Source organism: Corvus cornix, chromosome 5 (assembly GCF_000738735.6).
Source record: "Corvus cornix cornix isolate S_Up_H32 chromosome 5, ASM73873v5, whole genome shotgun sequence".
In the NCBI taxonomy this organism is placed as follows: Eukaryota; Metazoa; Chordata; class Aves; order Passeriformes; family Corvidae; genus Corvus; species Corvus cornix.
The window spans coordinates 6,564,684-6,585,637 of NC_046335.1; the positions used below are offsets into that span (position 1 = coordinate 6,564,684).

The window sequence follows — 20,954 nt, forward strand, 5'->3', positions numbered from 1 at the left end:
GTGATTGAGTGTGGGGGTTGTGCCAGAATGCCTGACAGTGCTGGAATTTATAGGTGGACTCGAGGCTGCCACGTATGCACTGCTTTTCTCTGGTTAAGTCCTTTCTATTTGGTAAAGATTTCCAGAGGTGCAGCAGATGAAATCTCAATGGACTGTCTCCATGAGCACTTCCCACAGGTCAGGACATCCTGCTCAGCTGTAGAACCTGCACGCTGTGTTGCACACAGGTGCAGCAGGTCCTCTGCTCCCCAGAAAGCCTCAGCCACTGGGGGCATGTTCAGTCCAGCTGCTGGATGCCCTTCCCCATACTGTGGGATTCACAAGTAAGTCTCGTCCACATGGGCACCACAGTCACGCAGGACATCTCACCCAATGCTGATAGCCTTAAGTAGGACTGTTTCCAGGTGGAGCAGACTCACCTGTCCCCGATTTCCAAGGTTTAATAAAGACTTTTGAAAGACTTTGGGAAGTCTCTGTGGTTTGTACTTCATTCACTTTGGTGCTGGTAAAGAGAAACATGGAAATCTCACAAGCAATGCTCTCTGATGAAATTTCTGCAGTAACTTTTCCTGGCATGCCCAGATTCCTGAATCTCCCCTAGTGCAGATCCTTTGTTTAAATGCATTTTCTGCCTCTATCACCAAAAAATGCAATCAGTAAAAATCTAACAGCCTACATTACACAATTCAAGGAGCAGGAGAAATGACCCCAAACTTCTTATACCAAACTGTTACAATCCCACTGTCTGGTTTTCCAGGGAAGTTTCTTTACTGCTCTTCCACAGTCCAAGTGTTCTGCCTTTATTTAATGAATCAGTTAGTTTCAATTTTGTTTTTGAAGTGTAAGTTCTGCATATCTTCAAATTTCACTTTTGCATTGATGCCTTAGATCTTGACCTTTGTGTTTTTTAACTGCTTAGAGTGTGACTCTGAAGTTTCTTGTAGCCTGTTAATTTCTGCTCTCTCATGCTGGGCAGACATAACAAAGCCTCTCTGGCCCTGCTTTCCAAGGACACCCAGACTGTCCTAGGCCAAAAGTATAAACCAAAGAGCTGCTAAGGGGGGGGGCAGGCTGAGGGGAAACTGAAGCTTTAATTGGAGAATGAACCCTGATATGCAAATGAACCAAACCTATAAAAGAGTGAAGAACTCGTGACCTGGGGTCCATCTTGGGGTCCCTTTTGGCAATAGCCTGTGGCTCCCAGGGTGTACCTTTGAAGGCCTTTCAAATAAATACCTATTTTATTCTTTTACTCCTGTCCAGCCTCCGTGCCTAGGAGGCCTCTTAAGGCATCAGCATCACATCCCTCATGTTTTGTGGGGAGTTTTACAAGGTCACACACGAGCCTGTTCAAATCAATTGTATCACCAGTGGCAGAGTGGTGAGATGTGACATGAGCTGGCACATATAAGGTGATAGCAGCTTTGTTAGCTCCGTACTCACATCAGCCAGAGCACAGTGTTGTTGTCCACAAGCCCTCAGGTTGGTGCTGGTGTGTCTTGTCTGGGTGTTTCAAAAGACAAGGTAAATACATAAGCTGTATGGTGGGACTGTAATACTGGTACTGTTTGGCCAAAGAGGCACTACTGGGAATTGGTTTTCAGTCTCCAGATCTGGCACTGGAGACTGGAAGAGAATCCTCCCAGGCAGCCAAATGCAGACGTGATTGCCTGTTCAACACACATCACTGTTTCCATGTAGTCCACTTTACTGAGCAAACACAGCTCGGTGCTGGCAGCGATTACTGTTTGTTCTCTACAGCTGCAGCTTTGCTTTGTCTGTGAGTAGCTTTGCCGAGTTTCAATTTAGGGTCCCAATAAAGCTTTAACAAAGCTCCAAACTGCAAAGACAAACAAAAGAGAGGAAAAAAAAGTAATTAAATGTAATGAGTAAAATACTGTTGTATGACCACGATAACTTGGGATACTGGGAACTGCTCGAGAACACACTTTGCTTTAACAGAAGCTACCACAATAGAAATCTCTTCAGAAAAGCACTCCTGCTTTCCAGTGTTTCCACAGGCATCTGTGGTGTGTGGATGAGGGATTCAGCATTCCTCTGCATCCAAGTCCTGCAATTCTGGCCAAGTCAGGCAGGAAACCTTGAAGGGTCTCTGCAAGCTTTCTTCAACAGCCGAAAGGGATACTGTGTGACACAAGACCCTGTATTTGGGGAGCAGCTCTATTGCCTATTTAATACACTCCCAAAGCAGAAAACATGAGTCACCTATTTACCTTGAGATTTAGGCTGGGCACTACAACAATCCTGAACAATAGAGAATTCTCTATTAGTGTTAGGTTTTAATGAACAAGCCTAAACTGAGGAATGCTTTAGCTCTCTGTGTAACCAACTGCATTGTTTAAGGTCCTGCTAACATTTTTCTTTTACCAAGAACAGGTCATGTTTTGTAAATTTTCTTTGCAGCCATAAGAATCCCTTCTTTTTAAGGAATTTCTTCAAGTCAATGAAAATTAGACATTCTTTTCTACATATTGCCTGAGAATATGCCCTGTTTGATTACAGGTCTCATAATTCAAAACTGGAAAAGCAATGTTTTCACATGTTTCTCGTTCATGCTCAAAACTGAGGTTTGTGGGCCTGTGCAACCCTGCCAATATAGCCTTGCTGCCCCTCTCCTGGGGAAGGCCCTGGAAACTGCTTCTGTCTTCATGTTTCCTGTAGGAAAGTTAGCTCTTGGAGGAATTTAGGCTTTACAAAGTCTAAAGGCTTTGTCCTGACATGCAATAGCATTTTCCAAACAGAATACATATGGGTAGACCTCATCCACTTTGAGTTTAAAAAGAAAAATAAACCTTAAAAGCACAGTTCCCCTGGCTTTTCAGCCTCTCCTTGCTGGCTCTTGTGGTAGCAGGTTTTTCTGGTAGCCCATCATGGTCTCTCCCACCTTAATCTCACAGCTGTTTCTAAGCCGTTGGAGGCTTATCATTCCCTTTGATATCTTTGTTCTTATCAATCAGGGCTATGAAACTGGCTATCGCCTTTTCAGGTTTCTAGGGAAACATCTCCTCCTTTAACATCTAATCCAACTGGTTGGCAAATTGTCCTTTAGAAGCAGAGGGAGAGGCACGGACTACAGATATAAAAACTCTGATTTCTCTTGTTTTCACAGTTATGGTCAGATATGATTGTAGAGCAGCAACGTCCAGCACATGCCCCTGCTCAGCGTTTACGTAAGCAAGCAGCATTAAATCTCTGTACTACAAAAATAGGTTGTAGTACAAAGCAGAGTTAAGATCGACAGCAAGATCCCTTCCTTCTGCTGCTTTAACCCTTCAGTTTTAAGGCTGGAATGAGAAGGTTTGACGCCGTGATGCTTAAAACAGAGTGAAAAACAACGGGGCTGGTCTCAGTGCCGGGTATCAGCTCTGCCCCAGAAACTCGGGGCCACACAAGTCATTGGTATTGACTGTTCATTACGGGTGCCTTTCCAACCGTGGAGGTGATTGCAAAAAACCCTCCCAAAACCTCTTTGCCGGCTCCCGAGTACCGCGGACTCCCCGCTAGATGTCAGCGTCCCTCCTGCAAATCACCGGGGGGTGATTAAAAGCCTCTAATGAGGCTCCCTCATGCAGCCAGGCTGCTGGAGACCTCCCTGCCAGCCGGCACCTGGACCACACGCTTTCTGGGGGAAGATTTGCACCGAAACGCTTTTGGCTTCCTTAGAAGGATCTGTCGCGCCGATGGGAGCCCAGCCCAGCGCCTGGCACTGCCCTCCGAACAGCCGCTATGGTCACTGGAGTTAATTGTATTTATTCTGCCGGAAATGGGGCTATTTATAATTAAATATGACCCGCAGGTGCTCTGCCAGGTCGGAGGGTCCAGCAGCCAGCGCTGGCTCCAGGCAGAGTTCTGGATCCCACAAGAGCCTGGTCTGCTGGGGCAGAAAGAGTATTTGTTATTTCCACTTTATTCGGTTACCTGGCTAGGGACAGCTCAAGAAACTCACCAACTACTGAAAAAAGCAGAAAAGCTTGTTTTCTTCCTCTTGCCTGAGAAAGGAAGATGGCTGAGGATGAGAGTTAGCACTTCTTGAAATCCAGAAAAAAAATTCCAAATCAAATTACAGGAAAAGCTCCTTTATTTAATGAATCAGTTAGCTTTATCTTTTTAAAAAAGTGTAAGTTATGTGTCATTTCCTGTATGTATTCAGGACAGTTACTTTGTAGAGTAAAATCAAATTTTAAAGCACTTGTATACTCATTTTGAATTGCAACCCAACCCGACCTAAGAGAAAAATAATCACATTAAAAGGGAATTATTCACCATTTCTAATAGTTTTATTAAAATATAATTAGGAATCTGAATAAATGCATGTAAGATACAGAGTCACTTGAATAAGTAAAAGCCACAGGTGCCCTCCTGGTTAGTTAAATCTAATTAATTCCAACAGTCTCTAAACTTACTCTTTTAAAAATTGAAGTGACTGTGGAGAACGATTGCAAAAAGAAATTTAAAGTAGCAGATTTTTTAAATTAAGATTTCCTGATTGTTGAACTTTGTCATTGTTAAAATTCATCACTTCAATCCCTCCCTGAAATGTACAGTTAATCACTTCCTCTAAATACAAAGCACAGGAGCTGATTACCCTTCAGCAGCTACATCTCTGGATTCAGCTTTTTCATTACATTGTAATTACAATGGATCTTTCAAGTTGCGATGAAAATAAAGGCTTAGTGGAAGCGAAAATGAAAGTTTAATGGCACAAACTAAACATCAGCTATGAGCAACTTCAGCTCTGGCCTCTTACCCCAATCCCATTTCATTTTTGGACTTGTCTGAAGTGAATAAAGAGCACGGAGCCAAATTACGCAGTGAACTTTGTTATTGAAACAGCATGGAGTAATACTTTGAACTTGAGAGAGATTTACATTTTGGTTTAGTCCATGGTGGTAGGGGAATAACAGCATTTTTGTGTCACACAGGGCTTTCTTGGGGGCCCATCAGGCACTTGGAGAAGAGTTGTTGCATTGCTCCAGCAAGCACACGCTCTCCCGCACCCAGCTTACCTTCCCCTGCACTGGAAAGAGCTGAGTTTTGTCCTAAACTTTGCGTTCTTTTATAGAAATGCTGTCTGCTTGTGCACATCTGCCTGCAGCTTGGTTTATATCGCCTGGAGAGACCTTGACCTGGCTTTTTGTTGCGGGTTGGTGAAACATCTGGAGCCCTGTGCTGCATCTTGCTGCATAAGGCTGTACTGGGACAGTTCACTGCACACCTGCTTGGGAGCAGCAGTTCCCGCCTCCCGCTGGCCCCGCAGCTCCTGCTGCAAGGTCACACTGGAGGGGTGGCTTTGGGGCACAGCTCTGTGCATCAAACACCAGCACATCCAGTTCCCCCGATCCCTCGCTTCGGTGCTCCCGGCACGGTGTGCCAGGGCACTCAACCAGCCCAGCTTGAAGCTCTTTTTACTTCTTGCAATGAGCTGGTGGTTGGTTCAGGTCCCTGAAGGACAATGTGGCTGCATGGTCAGTGGGTGCCAGTGCCAGCACGGCAGTCCTGCCCAGCCACAGTGTGATGGGGAGGGGACCAGGGACAGAGCACATGCCTCAGGGGCTGGGGCAGCTGAATGGGCTCAGCCACGTCACAAAATCACACGCTTAAGATCACTGCCTTTGCATTGTATCTCGTGGTGACAAGTCCATGGGATTCATTTGTTCAGTAAGCTGATCCGATTGATCAGAAGCATCCCAGAAAGCGCCTCCATGGAGGAGTAGAATGGAATAGAATCCCTCATTTGGGAGGGACCTACACTGAACATCTCATCCAACTGGCCAACCAAAAGTTACAGCATGTTATTAAGGGCATTGTCTGAAGGCCTCTTAGACATTGACAGGCTGGGGGCATCAACAGCCCCTCTAGGAAGCCTGTTCCAGTGTTTGACCACACTCACTGTAAAGAAAGGCTTCCTAGCAGCTTTCTGTTGGATCTGCTGGATGAGCTGACTCACTCTGGTGACCTCTCATCACTAAACCCAGGGCAGGATGGAAGGAGAGGGCACAGCTGAGGCAGCTCAGGATGGGATCACCCTACTGTGATTGCCCCACTTAGATCAGTTCAAACAAAATGCTGGCTCATGCTCACCCACCTGGGCAGAGCTGCCAGAAGCTGCAGCCTGTGCCCTGCCTGCTCTCCCGGATCCATCAGCTGTGGCTGCCCATGCTGGCTCCAGACAGCCCACTGATAACCAATGACACACCTTTTTCCAGACTGCTCTGCTCAGCTCATTTAAGATGGGATTTGTGATTCCCACAGGTGACAGTCTGATGCAGAGGAGATGTGAAGGACACCTGGTTAAAGTTGGTGGGGAAAAGACAGAAATGCCTTTTGCAGAAGCAGCCTGGTCCTGCATCAGCCACCCTCCACCTAAGCCTTGGCCCTGCCAGGACTTCATTGCTCTTCACACCCACATTCCTCCCCTCTTCACCTTTGTCCTCATCTGCATGAGCATCAGCTCTGCCAGGGACTCCTCAGCTCCAGTCTCCTTCCAGATGCTCACCCAGACCATTTCATTCCTTGCCCACCAAACCCTGAGGAGGCTCAAGCATCAGTTTGACCAACTTAGGCTTGAACAGGTCCAACCTCTGCCTGCCTCCACCAGGAATGAGGTCCTGCACAATGACTCCATTACCTCTGACACCTCCAGGGCCATGCAAAGACTCTTCTTACCCTTTTTCTCCCTTAGCCACAGCAGAGTCCTGGATTTTAGGCAGTGCAAACCCCGAAAACAACAACTCCTGGAAGAACTGCCATCATCACAAAACTTCTGCTATACCTTGGTGTTCTTCTTTGACCGTGCTTTTTCCAATGCAAGCAGTACATGATACATGGTACTGTATTACACTAGCCTATGTATCAGTCCATATTCTCTAGAAATTAAATTTTGGAAAGAGCTTTTAGTTTATTTCTGCAGAATAAAGGCCAGAGATTCACTATATGGCAGCGGGGAGATGTCCAGCAGCTTCCTCTGGTGCTCAAAGCTGGAAGGGGCAGCTCAGCTCCCTGCTGCACTCACAGACCCTGTCTCTAGTGTGTATCTCAGCGAGATCTGGGACTTGCATAGAACAAACCCATATCAGGAGCAATTTACAAGTGATAATGAAAGGAGAAGCCCTGATTGGCAGAGGGAACAAGGGGCTATTTCTGCCCTCTGAGGCTGAGGAAGCCCAAATCCAGCTGTAGAAGGTGTGACCAGATGTCTCTAAACTGGGCTTGTCTCCAGCCCTAGTGGTGGATGAGCTCACCCTGACATGGGATGCAACATCCCCAGGATGGGGATGAAGAGTTGCAAGGCTGTGGAGAGGTGTGGGGAGAACAGGGGGTCATGGGGTCCCACCTGTAGGGCCCTGCAGAGTCTGAAATGACAGCAATGCTGCACCAATCCTGGTGATTTAGCCCCAGCTTTGTGCTGGTATGGGCTCTTCCTGCTGTCATTTCCTTCCCTTTCTTTGAGATGGGAGGGTGACTGCTGATATTTGGGCTACACACAAAATAACACGAGGGTTTTTTTCCCCTGCAAATTGCAAGCAAGGTGTTGCTCTGTGGTCAGAGGATGAACAAGCAAAGCTGTGACTGGGACCAACACTTGGCTGGTGGCTGCCTGCACGGAATGGGATTGTTGGAACACGTGCTCCTGTGGAGCAGAAGGTCCCCCAGCGCCTGACACCGGGGCCTTGGTGGCCAAAAATAGCTGGGCCTGTCACAGGGAGGACGATACCCCTGGGAGGCTGAGGCCACAATTCAAGGGACAGTGTGTCACACAGTCAGAAACTCAAGTGTCTCATTTAGCATGCATTTCCCTTGGTTTCAGGAAAGCCGTCTGTAAATAAATATCCAGTAGTTTGCTTAGGAGAAGATGAGTTGGCTAAAAACCTGCCGTGTTGCTGCATGAGCATTTGGGAGCTCAGGGTCCTCACAGTGGAATAAGGGAGAGGATGTGTCCACTAACACTGCTTTTAAAATAGACCAGTGTGTAAATGACAGAGCAATTTACGGACTCCAGGCAATGCAGGACAGCGAACGTCTCTCAAAATACAGGATCTGTCCCCACACGAATTATAACAGATGACAGTTCACTAAATATATCTGCAATGCCAAAACAAACAGCACTACATACCAAAGCAAGAGGTCACTGCAGTCTGTCTTCACACGTCACTTTTCTTGCTGATCTGCAGGAGACTTTGACCAGGAGGACTGAAAGATGAAGCAGAGAGGCTGAGTGTGTGTATGTGAGGGTCTGCCAGGGAGATGGATTCTCATTTTGGCAAATGCTATCAGCTGTGCCTTCAAGGGCCGATGTAGTATCTCATTGTATTCCCTACCTGATACCTAATTGTGACCAAAATAGTCACAATCACCCACAAAATCTTACACAACAGCAACTTGACACAGATAAGGACCAAATGAATGAGAGTTTCCAGCTAGAGATAAATTGGATAAATGTTGAAAATAATGAAAAATTAATTGTTTCTCCTGCCCCGAAGTACATTTTGAATATTGTCTGCTCTTCAGGCTTGTGCATAAATACGCATAATTCTGCATCTTTAATTGAAATATGTATGCAGCTCGGCTGTTTTTCTGCTGACAGCTCAATGGAGTTACTCTGTTAGTGATCATTACAATTATTTAGTGATACTGAGATCTTGCTAAGAGGTCTGAGCCATCCTCTGAGACTGTAGAAACCTGGAACCAAAATATGTGCCCAGCCCAAGAGCTGAAATTCAGTAACAAATTTTATAGTAAAAAAACCCTTTTGTATGAAAGTATCAGCCTAAGGGAGTGAGGAACCCACATCAAACTGAATTTTTTTAGAAGCCATAAAAGTTCTAATAGTTCCCGCAGTCCTCCTTGTAATTCTCAGCCAACTGAGTCATCAGTGAAGAAATAATTGTTTTAGTGGGATTCCTACATAGCCCCCTACACAGGTCTCCTCCCAAGTGGGAGCAGTACATGGAGCAGGGCAGTGTTCAGGCACTCTCACATTTGCCTGAGCTTTAATCCCCTTGCAGACAAAATCCTGAACTTAAATGCATGGAAAATTGCTGTTGATAATCTTATTTCGAGAAAAAAATTATGTACTTCAACCAGTATCTGGCAAGGTACAGGCTTTTAGCTTCTGACTTAGAAAAACCCTTGTCTGCATATGCACTTCACTGGCTGGTAAAGTTTCTGGAATTACATTTTTTCCTTTAAAATTCTGAAGACACAATAGCAGCCTGAATTCCCTTTTCTGCGTTATGTATCAGTGCACAGTGGCAGCAGGGCAGGAGACATTTCATAGGCCATAAAACCAGAATGGGCTTAATCCTCTTCTCACAGTAGATTTACATTTGTGTGACTGTTAGTAAAGTTGGCAGTAAAGATGTTGACAGAGCTGAGGGCTGGCTGGGGCCCAAGGGCACTGATTTTTAAAGGTGGCAACTGGGATTACTAAACCCTACTTCCAAAGAAGCCTTAGCCCCACTTCCTACCCTTGAGAGCTTTTTTGTTCTCCACTGAATCATGGCTGAAAATGGGCTGTAGCCACCCAAGACATGTCAGTGTTGCAGGGGCAGCAGAGGCAAAGCAAACTGCTGCTGCCTGAGAGCTGCCCAAGGGAGCTTTGCCCTGACCATGGAGGGGTGAGAAGGGTGCCTGGCCCAGCATTTCCATGTTCTGATGTGCTTTGTGCAGTCCTCAGCCCAGATGTCTCCTAGAACTATCAATACCTGCAACTATAGAGCAAGTTTTTTTTCTCTTTGTTTCCTTTCCATTCTTGGAGATGGCAAGGAAAGGAAAGGCTGTCAAGGGATTAAAACACTGCTCAAAGTGGAAACTACTGCAGGTCTTGTCTGAGCCTCAGTGAAAGTGCTTCAGGGGTGAGAGGAGGCCAGGAAGAGGAAAATGCCTAAGCCCTTGGTTGCCTTCTGCTGCTCAGTTTTGTTTTATAAGCACCTGAGCTTGCAGCTGCCATTGGAGCTATTTTACAAAGAAGCTGCTTGTCCAGCTGCTGTTATTTCCTCATCCATCCTGCGGGTTTCCGAATCCAGACCTGGCATTTCACCACTACACTGTGTTTCTCAAGCTTCTGCTGTGGCCAGCTGAGTAGTGTTTCTTGGCAGGTTTCTCTCACACAACTTCTGAGAAATAGAGCCAAAACTGAGATGCCAAACTGCTGGTGAGATACAGAGTGCGTGGGAGGCAGCAGCCAGCCTTGGAGCATGAGGGCAAAGCTGACAAGACTGGTGTGGTCTTGATTGCAGGCTCGTTACAGTGCTCTTACAAACACAAGGGCTGCAGCTGTGACAATCCAAGGATAGAAGAGGTATTATTTTTTGTTAGACTGATTAATGTAAGTGAAAAAAGTGCATAAATGTTTGGGTTTAAGATTAAGGGGATTCTGAATCCAAAACCTTGCCTGAATTTACTGATAAGGTCGGGTCAAGGTCTTATGGGCTCCTAAAGGTCCCTAAAACACAGTCTGCTAAGCCCACTAAGCCAATCAGGAATGCAAGGTTTCAGCAAAGGTTTCACAAAGGCCCTTCAGTACCTGAAGCAGGACTTGGGTCAGAGGTAAATACCTCAGTAAATACCTGTGATCCAAAAGAACGGTGGAATTGAGAGTTGGGAAGGATCACCTTTGAATTTCAATTTTTCAGGGTGAAACCTTAAGTCACATCTCTGTATAACAAACCCTCCTCACTTGTAACTGAGAAGCTGGTGCACTTTGGGAGGTGGGAAAACAGAGTGGCAATCTTTATTCATGCACAATGCTTGCGTTACAAATGGAGCACAATGAGCCCTGCTCAGTTCAGATGCCAGGTGCTTGTCCTCAGGAAACTAACCTGGGATGTGCCTCTCTATGAGCAGAATCCAGTGCCTTGGCTCTGAAAAATTTGGGAGTTCACACCAGCACTGTTTACTTTAAGACAGTAAACACCTCCATAATGCAATCCCGTATCGAAAGATGAAAGTGCATGGTTCTGGCTCCTGGATGCTGGTGTAAGTTTCAGGTACTAATATCTAAGTGTAGAAGTCTTCAGTTTACCCTGTTTTTAGCCACAGGGACCACAATCCACAGGCAAAATCAAAGGAAAAAGGAAACTGAAGAAAAGGTGAGGATATCTGCTTTGAGAACTGTAGATTTGCTAATTATGGACCTATTCCAGGAGATTTCCTACAGATTTACTGCAACTTCAGTGTTATTAACCTATTTATCTCTTTTGGAACTGTGCTTCTCCATCCTAAAATTAGCTTGTGACCTAACAGAGCATTTAGGCATGGGCACCTTTAACCATCAAAGTGTTTCCACTGACTTCAGCAGAAACAGCTGGGTGTTGGAGGCAGCGTCGGCGCCCCGGCGATCTGCTGGAGCCGTCTTACATGCCAGGGACAGTGTCATACACAGAGCTCAGATTAAATGGGAGGGGAACAGGGAGCATTTCTAACATGATTACTGTCAGATTTCCTTTTATGTTTTCCGGAGGAAAATAGTATGCAAATGCTGCACGTGTCTGCATGGATTCAACCTTCCTTTCCTCTTTTTTGATCTTTCTAATTCTGACAAACAAGCTGCCCATGATTGCTGAAGGGAAACTCTCCCCAAGGTGTCGGGCCACGGGCATTTTTGAGGGGCACAGTGGAACCCCTGTTCCCCTGCTTGTGGCTACACTTTCCCACTCCAGCACTCTTCCTCCAGTTGCACCTCAGTGGAGACAAGGTGAATTGTGTCTGGGAACTGAGCCAGAGTAAAAATAACTGAGGAGGGGAGGGTGCTGCTTTTTTAAAGCAGTTTCCTGGTCTGTTTGACAACAAACAGCACAAAGAGCTGCACCAGCACAACAGAGGGAGTATAACCTGACTGGTTCATCAAAGTGCTGCCACCAAAAATGATGTCTGCAAAACTGCATCTGTATTTCCTTGGTGTTGCTACACCAGCAGGGTGGAAAGTCCTTGGAAAAGTCCAACAGTGAGTTTCTACTCTCATCCCTTCTTCCCCTTTCCCAATTCTTCTCTCTCCTGCAAGGGATGAGGTCAGTAGAGAGCAGCTGGGCAAGAGGCTGATGTTTCTGGCACAGTGCGGATCCCTTATTTTCTTGCTTAGCATCCTGTTCCCAACTCCAGTTTCTGCTGTGCATTCCTGTCCCTGTGCTGGATCCTGCTGCCCCCTCTGTCGTGCTGACATACCTCTTCGTGTGTCCACACCACAATCAAATCCTGGGAGCAATCCAGATCAAAACAAAGTATTCTTCTTCAGAGCTAACTTTCATCCGGTTCCCCGCTCCAGCACACACACCATGCCAGCACGGCACAGGGGGTTGCACACAGGGCAGAGGAGGGTCACCAAGCCAAAGGTTTGTCCTGGCAGACTGCAGAGCAAATATAACCTAGAGTATCCAAACAAAATTAGTTTACACAGCCGTCTCAATCATTCAGAGTTAACACTTTATCCAGATTGGGGCTGGGACTTGGGGACATTTGATCTCCCTCCAATGCTGGAATCTAGACACCCAAATTCTGCATTATAGAAGGAATGTCCCACCATGAAGCTCATGCTGTTCATCCCTGTGGGACCTATGGACCAATCTTCCAATTAAGATTGGAAAAGACTGCTGTGATCATTGAGTCCAACTGTTAACACAGCACCACAACATTCACCACTAAACCATGTCCCCAAGTGCCACATCCACACACCTTTTGAACACTTGCAGGGATGGAGATTTTACCACTTCCCTGGGCATCCTGTTCCAATGCCTCACAACCCTTTCAGTGAAGAAATTTTTCCTAATATCCAATGTAAACTTCCCCTGGTACAACTCAAGGCTGTTTCCTCTCATCCTGTCGCTTGTTACCTGGGAGCAGAGCCCAACTCCCACCTGGCTACATCCTCCTTTCATGTGGATGTAAAGAGTGAGAAGGTCTTCCCTAAACCTCCTTTTCTCCAGGCTAAACAGCCCCAGCTCCCTCAGCTGCTCCTCATCAGACCTGTGCTCCAGACCCTTCCCCAGCTCCCTTCCCTTCTCTGGACACGCTCCAGCCCCTCAATGCCTTTCTTGTCATGAGAGGCCCAAAACTGAACCCAGGATCTGAGGTGTGGCCTCACCAGTGCCCAGTACAGGGGGACGATCACTACCTGGATGCCTTGTACAAGAAACATTCAGCTCTGTGACTTTGCTGTTCTGGGTGGTGTGGGAAGCTGGTGAGGCAAGAATCACTGCTGAAACTGATCAGACCCTCTTTCAGGAGAGAATTTCATGGGAATTGTGAGGGCTTCTCACCCCCACTGCAGTTATCTTCATCGCTGCCTGATAGTGCTGCTCTGTAGGGCTTTTCCCCAGTGCTCTGTGCATCTATCCAGGCAGCTCATTTTGAACACCCATAGACAGCAGGCAAGAGCTCAGCTCACACAGCTTCCAGATCTTCACCTTCCACAAAAGCTGATCCATGTCAGCCACTTGCTATCCTTGCTGGCAGCACCCATATACCTGTCAAAGCAGGTACAGCGTGAGCACAGGGCCTTGGCAGTTCTTAGATGGAAGGCTGTGTGGTAAGAGATGAAAGCTTATTTTCAGAGTCTCAGTCTAAGTAATCAACAGCCTGAAGATCTGGATACAAAGTAGGCATATATGACTTAATTCTACCTTTGTGTCTCGCACCTTTTTTAATGGAATTACTACTTAATTGCTTATATTAAGCCTGTCCAACAACATCACTTAGTGTTAGTAACACTTAGTGTCATATCTTCAAGTGCTTTACAAGCAAGTTATGAAATACGTAATTTAAGTGAAAACAAGCACCTTGGGCTGGGACCTGTGCTGTGTTTGACACAGCCTGGCATGCCTGCAGTGCTGTGTATGCTGGGATGAGGAGCCCTGTGATTCATGTAAAGTCAGTGAGAAGAACATGGAGATATAAAGTGGGATGTGTTCTCCGAGGTATAAAAGATCAAGGCTCCATGAGACTTCATCTGGTGATTTCATAGCCTGTGCAAGAGCCTCAAGTGATCCACAGGGGACCTGAAATAACTCTTCAAGTAGCAGAGCTTGGTTTCGATATTGCATCTTCTTCTCTCCTTCCTCTAGCACAAAACTGAAAACTGGCAGTCAAAAGTCATAAATCAGTCAGAAATGTTTGTTTCACTTTGAGGATATGCATTACAGTAGCCATAACACAGGAATTAGGAAACCACAGCATAGCCCAAAGGCCTTTGCCTTCACCTGTGTCCATGAAGCACAAGACAGCTGTGTCACTATACAAACACTAATTAATCCTCAATAAAACAAATTTAAAAAGTACACAAAGAGCCATCACGGGTTGGTTTGTTGCCAAGATGGCAACAAAACATGAATTGGACCAGGTGTTTGCCAAGGCAGGGCAGTCAAGTCATAGCCAGCTTTGATTGTTGCTTCTGCAAGTCACTGAGTTCTCAGGCTCCAGCTGAAATGACACTGAAAAAGGTGCAGGAGCCACTTTTGCCTGGAAAAGAAAAATTTCCTTCCAGAAAATCAGGGCTCCAAATTTTGCAGGGTTTCTTTAGGCAGATCTGTGGGTGTAAAGAGAAGCTTGAGTAAGTTGGTACATTTGGCTTTGTAGCCTTCAAATACAGGACCTCACTGGCTTCTCTCTTTAAGTTGGTTGATGTTTTACCAGCACAGACTGAGGAGAAGCCCAATGTATCCACACTGGCAGGAGGTGGCTTTTGGAAAGTTACATTTCCTTTGGATAGCTGGCTGACCCCTGGGTGTGTAAAGCAAAGCTCTATCCCTAGTTGTATCTTCTCACTTTGTGAAGTCTACAGTCAAAAGCTATGCAATTTCAAATAGGACAAATCTAAGGAATTCTTTCCTTTTCCTCCTCCAAAAATCCCCCTCTGAGTTATAAAAACCCCCAACTTATGTTCACATAACTGACCCGCATCTGCCTTCCAGAGTTCTGGCTGGGCATGGCCAGATGATGCTGTCCCTAAACTTGAGGAAAGTCTGAATCTGGAAGAGAGGAGAAGATGGGTCATGCCTGGGGTCTGTGCGTGAGGTGACGGGGGCTCAGCCTGGGGAGGGCTGTGGAGGCTGTGCAGAAACTGGAGAGGCCTCCAACGATCTTCTAAATTTGATTTGGAGTTGCTGCAGATCTGTGACAACTCTGAAGTATTTCATTTTCTGTATCACCTGTAACCCCAAACCTTCCCAGAGCAGAAAACGGTTCCTACAACACACAGCTTTTCTCACTTCCAGCACAAGTCCTTACTCTGAAGCACATGGACACAGAGCTCCTGGGGCCCTGCCCGGCTGTTCCCGAGGGGCGGGATGAACAGCGCCGTCCCGGTAAGCGCCGGGAGGGAAAACACCGGGAAACCCCGCACGCGAAAGCCAAGGCTGGTGAGGACGGGCGGGCGCGGGGAGCCGGAGCCATCCCCTCCTCTCGCCGGGCACCCCACGAACCGCGGCCGTGCCGGGGTGTCCCGCGGGCGGGGCCGGCCCGGGGCCGCTCCCGGCGGGGGAGGCGGGGCCGGCCGGGCTGCGGGGGCCGCGGCCGCGCCGCCCTCCGGCCCGCGGGCAGGGAGCGCGCTCGCTCGCTGGCAGCGGCCGGGGCGGGGAGCGGCCGGTCCGTCCTTTCTCCTCCTTCTCCTCCCTCCCGCCCTCGCCACCGCCACTCGCGCCCGCCGCCGATGCCGGGACTACGCCCGCGGTGAGTCTGTCCCGCCGGGACCCGCCCGCGGGAAGTTGCGGCGCGGCGCGGCCCGGCTGCGCCTTTGTGCGGGAGCGGCGGCGCTGCCCGCCCGGTCCGGCCCCGGCCCCAGCCCCTGCCCCGGCCCGCCGGTGCCGCCGCCCCGCTCCGCTGCCCGCGCCCTCCGCCGCGCCGGTACCTGCCGCTCTTTGTTCCCCGCCGCCGCCGCCTTTGTTCCCTCGGTGCCGGCTGCACCTTCGGCACCGCCCGCGCCCCCCGCGGGACATCGCTGCGCGGGGGGCGCGGATGGAGAGACCGCGCTCCTGGAGCGGGTCCCCCCCTCTCCCAGTGCTGCGAAGGCCGGGGAAAAGGGGAAAGCACCGCGGCGGGGCAGCGGCGGGAGTTCGCCGGGCTGCGCGGGGGGAGTGCGGCGGGCTCGGCCGGCGGCGGGAGCGGGCTTGGAGCGAGCTCGGAGCGGGCTCGGAACGAGCTCCCGCCCCCGCGGTCCTGCCCTGCCCTCCCCGCGCGGGGGCCGCGGTGCCGGAGGAGCTCCGGCCGGAGCCGGCTTGTCCCGGGGCCAGCTCGTCCCGGGGCGGGGGAGCGCGCAGGGGGTGCGGGCAGGTGACCGGCGCTTCCCCGGGGAGGCGTGGGTAGCGCTGGGAACGTCGGTATCTCTCGGGTTGTGTGTTTGGGAACTGATGGTGCAAACTTACTCAGGCAAAGTTCTCGGAAAAGGGAGCGACTGCTTTTCTGGGAGGGCCGCAGGCGGCATCGGCATTCTCCCTCCGCTGCGTTTTATTGCCTGTGCCGCAGCGTTTTATTGCCTGTGCCGCTGCCCCGGGTGAAGCGCTGCCCGCTGAGGACTCGCGCGCTCTGTGCTTCCCGCTGCACATGGGCTCCTTTCTCTTTCCCGCCTCGCTGCTACCCTCCCTCCTGCCTTCCCTCCCTTCCTCCCATCTTTCCAGGGCTCCTGGCAGCCGCCTGCTTCCTCTCGGAGCAGTTGTTACGGATCTGTGTTATTCCAGCCCGTCTTCCTGTCTGTAACTTGGTACTGATTTAGTGTCAGGTGCTCTGTGTGTGTGCGTGGGTTTAAGGGAAGGCTCCTTGTCCTCCTTTCACCTCCACAACTAAACCTGGGCTCAGTCCTATCCCTGTCACTCCAAAACTGAATTGTTGTTCTTCTCTGTTTCTCCTGGGAGCTGCTGGAGGCATCAGGAAGTAGAGCAGGTGCATCCTCCTCAAGTTACTCAGAATCTACAGAGAGAAAACTTTGAGCAAGTTTGTTTTTAGAGTTTCTCACAATCTTTGTCATGGTTGTGGCTGTGTGCTCCTCATGCCTCTGCTTCCCTCTTTCCCTGTGTCCTGCCTGTCCTCCTTTTTCTTGTCGTTCCTATGTTTTCCTACCTCTCAGCTTGCAGGGTGATCTCCTGTCACAGGACAGGCAGACAAAGCCGTAAGTGCCACGTGGAGGGTCCTGGCTCGTTGTTGTGGCTGCTGACCAAGTGAACAGAGCTGCAGCTTGGCGGGCACGTCTGTTTACCTCTATGTGAAATGCAATTCCTGCAGGAGGGACACGCGCGGCTGCTGGCGCCTGGTTAGCTGTGTCATGGTCTTCAGCCACTTCTGGGGTGGCTTGATAGCTCTGAGAAGGAGCACCGTGGCAGCTGTAAACTCTGCTCACAATAACAGTATCTGCACACACAGCCACCTCAAGCTGAAATCAGGGCAGCCTAAATAATTGATTTCCAAGGCAGAAGGCAGCATGTCATAGCAAGAGAGGGTGGGGTGGTGTGGAGTGACAGGGGAGGTGGCAGGGGAGAGGAAGCCCTGGCAACTGCGGGTGGTGGCAGTGGGGATGAGTTGAAGAGAGAGGGATGGGCAGTGACGCTGGAATTTGGAGGTGCAACACCAGCAGTGACCACAATAACGTATCACCCTGTACTGATGTGTGCAGTGGCAATGTTTGTGCCCCCCTCATGTGAAATGCTGTACAAACACCCTATTCCGAAGTGTATAAATTAATGTTCATTCTTCCCTTCTTCCTAATGAATGGTAATGAATGATAATTGCCTTTTTACCTGAGTTGTCTATAGAAACATGTATTAAAGTTCCTTTACTTAAACAATTCCTTACTGTCCAAACCAGCACACTTGCAAATACCCTCAGGAAGCTAAGTACCACTGGTATCACACAATGCTAAGATTTGAGCATGGTGGTTTTAGAGGGGCAAAGGAACTGTACTTTGATGCTCTTTGGGGGTTCCTTCCAACTCAGGATGTTATATGATTCTGGATATTCTAAGAAAGGAGCTAATCTTTCTCCTATTAAATCTGACTAAAAGTTCAGTAAAGTAACTGAGAATTTCCTTGGTATCAGTAGCACTTGACCAGTCCTGTAGTGTGCCAGCTATTTTTCATTTATTTGTCAGGCAAAGATTTTAAGCGCAGACACAATGAAGTGAGTCAAGGAGCAGGATGCATTGCTGGCTAATGATCTAATAGCTTGAAAATGCTTTATCTCCCTAGCTGCTAATTTTAAGTTTTATGGTGAAAGAGAAAGTAAGAAAAAAAGCCCCAACCAGTTACTGTTTGTTCCTTTGTAGTTTTTATCTGTGCGTTTTATTACAGTTTTATCTGTGCGTTGTGATATGTTTTTGGGAAAGGTTGCTTCATGTTTTGGGAGAAATTTGCTTTGTTTCAGGGGAAAAATGGGCCACAGTTTAGCCCATTTATTGAATTCATTATGCACATTGTAAAACCCCTTTACAATAATTATTCCATAAACAGTGAGTTCAGCTCTGCTCAGTTTCCTCAGCATCTGAATACAGAAAGGAACTAAAGAAAAAGTCCCAAAGCGGGTATGAAGAAGCCCAGCTTGGGAGATCAGGTATAAAGAGCCTCATTCATTTTGGTTTATCTGTAGTACAGGGATATGCCCTTACTCCGTGAATCATCTCCTGACATCTGTTTGCAGCGCTGTTTTCTTAGCAACTGCGGCTCTGTTTTAGATCTGGGCTCTCAATGGCCGGGTTTGTGCCGGAAGATGCAAAGAGACAATCCAAGCTCTTCCTAGTGAAGCTGTGCCTTTCAGCCCATTTAGCCAATTTATTTTCTTCCCTGAGGCTCAATAAATACCGGTTTTCAAAGTCTACCAGCTGAGATGCTTTTTCTGTGTTGGTGCAGAGATGCTTATCTGTTGCTTACCACAAATGAAGTGTTTCCCCAACAAGATCTGGCAGTGTGGGAGAGGATGGCCATGGGCTGTGTCCTGTTGAAGGGATGAGCTGTGTGTGCACCACGCTTGCTCTACCTTTCCTGCAGGTTTTTCTGAGCTGTCATGGTGCTTCTAGATGTGAGAGAGGACGTGGTCTTGAAGGAATGCTGCCACTGATGGCAAGGACCCACTCCTAGCAACATGCCTGTTTGAACAAGTAGTTGGATTAGGCAGTGGGATTATACGCATGTGGAGTGTGGAGCACTGTATGAGTAACGCTTTGGGATGGATCCATAAGCTGTGATTAAAGGGAAGGTGACATTTCATACACCTCTCACTTAATCTTTCCTTGCTGAATTGTACTGCTGGATGGTTTGTGTGGGGGACTCCTGTAACTGAGGCAGAGGTGGCCATGTAGATCACGTTGATCTGATTTTTGCCATCTGTGCTCCCCGGAGGGGGGAATCAAGACCTGACTTGGGTCAGGGGGAGTTTTTTACTTCAGCTGGTGTGGATGAATTGGTCAGGAGTGTAAATGTATGGAAGTACAAGTGGTATATCCATGTTAAGGGACAGGTGATGTTCACCCCGCTCTCTCCATGCCAACATGCAGTTCCTGCAGGAGGAGCAGGAGGTTATACCTGCAGTAGAACCTGCAGCTACTAGACTGTGAATCAAAAAATTTACAGTGTGTTACCCTGTAGGACATGAATTGAGCTGCATTACCCTTCCTGGTAAGGACTTGCATCCTACAGAGCATGAAGGGTGCCAGTAGCAAGTAATCCCTGTGAAGGATGAATGTATTTTGGCTTGGGATAATGCTGAGAGGGGACAGCCCTCTCATGTTTGGAGCATTTTCTTTGCAAAAGGATTGCAGAGTAGAGATGGGAAGACTAAATAGTGTCACTGAACAAACACTGGCCAGCTTCCTGCCACCTTTATGGATCACACACAGTTCCTGATGTTGGTGAGGATACAAAGAAGACAACCTCTGTAGATCACCTAAATCACAGTATTCACAGCAGGAGATGGAACAATCTGCTTCTGTGGAGATGCAGAGGTACCAGGACAGGGACAGAAGAGGGAGTGGGGATAAAACTTCTGTTTAGCCCACCTGTGTGCACAGCAGAAAGCTCTGAGAGAAAGGGCTGGTGCAGAACACGCTGTTATCTCCCCACAGGAGGGGAAATGGGGCAGAGCTTTGACTCTGGACATAACTTTGGTTTTGTAGGGAGGCATATTTGCTTTCTATCCTTCCTGCAGCCTGCTGATAACTCCCTGCACAATGCAGCTGCACAGATTGGCTCACGAGGTGTTTAAGGAACTGCTGACCCTGGTACGAGCAATGTGTGTGACCAGGGCTGAGGAAGAAGAGAAAAGAATGGCATTAGTTATCTGAGCATTAAGACTTAGGCTGCAAGTTCTATCAAAGGAAATGACAATTAAGATGGAAAACAAAGCATTTGTAATTACTTACATGGAAGTGTAGGGAGGAGGCAGAAATGTGGGGTTTGCGGGAAAAAGTTCTGTTTTCTGAATCTTCTGGCCTGTTGGTTGCCAGGAAAAAGACCAGAAGTTGGTGAACGCTGGAGCAAAAGGGTGAGGCAGAGAGGGGAATGAATACACTGGACACACCTTGGTCTGTGACACACAGCCTGTGTACATCCATCCATCCATGAAGTGGTTGTAAAGACACTTCAGAAATGGGTTCTGTTCAATTTCCATTAGAGACCTCTGTGTTGTGTGGGTTTGTGTTGTTAATAACCACCTCAGTGATGCAGGGAAGGGAATGAAAGTTGCCAAACTATAAGCGTGTCCGGCTTCTTGGAGGCTCTTGTACTGTGAGCAATGTGCAGCTCTGCTTGCAGGAATATTTGGTGAAATATTCAAGTTCAATAACTGAATGAAATTCTTCTAGCATAGCCAAGCCCAAAGGTGAAGGTGGTTGTGTATCATCTAGTAACCCAATTGGGGAGGGAAGCACAGAGCACTGGGAGGGTGTTCTCACTTCAGTGTAACCTGAGGGGGTGCTGCTTTGTTTCCTTCCTTTCCCCCATGTTAAAAGGGCAAAATTCATCTTG

General features: G+C 48.1%; 1 protein-coding gene and 1 long non-coding RNA gene across 4 annotated transcripts in view; one reads left to right on the forward strand and one right to left on the reverse strand.

The window, feature by feature from the left end:
• Positions 1–1,110: 1,110 nt before the first annotated feature.
• Positions 1,111–16,086, reverse strand: LOC109143340. The gene is made up of 3 exons (XR_005602066.1): positions 15,860–16,086; positions 8,135–12,383; positions 1,111–1,840 (listed from the first exon to the last, which is right to left on the reverse strand). It is a non-coding gene; the product is annotated as an uncharacterized LOC109143340 (long non-coding RNA).
• The window catches only part of SYNE2 (spectrin repeat containing nuclear envelope protein 2), a 175,739-nt gene continuing 170,357 nt past the window's right edge, over positions 15,573–20,954 (forward strand). For 2 of the 3 annotated variants that reach the window (XM_039553080.1, XM_039553081.1), the window contains exon 1: positions 15,575–15,681. The gene's annotated coding sequence lies outside the window, so the exon portion shown is untranslated. Of the gene's footprint in view, positions 15,682–20,954 lie in introns of all 3 variants that reach the window. The other variant, XM_039553082.1, reaches the window with a different exon arrangement.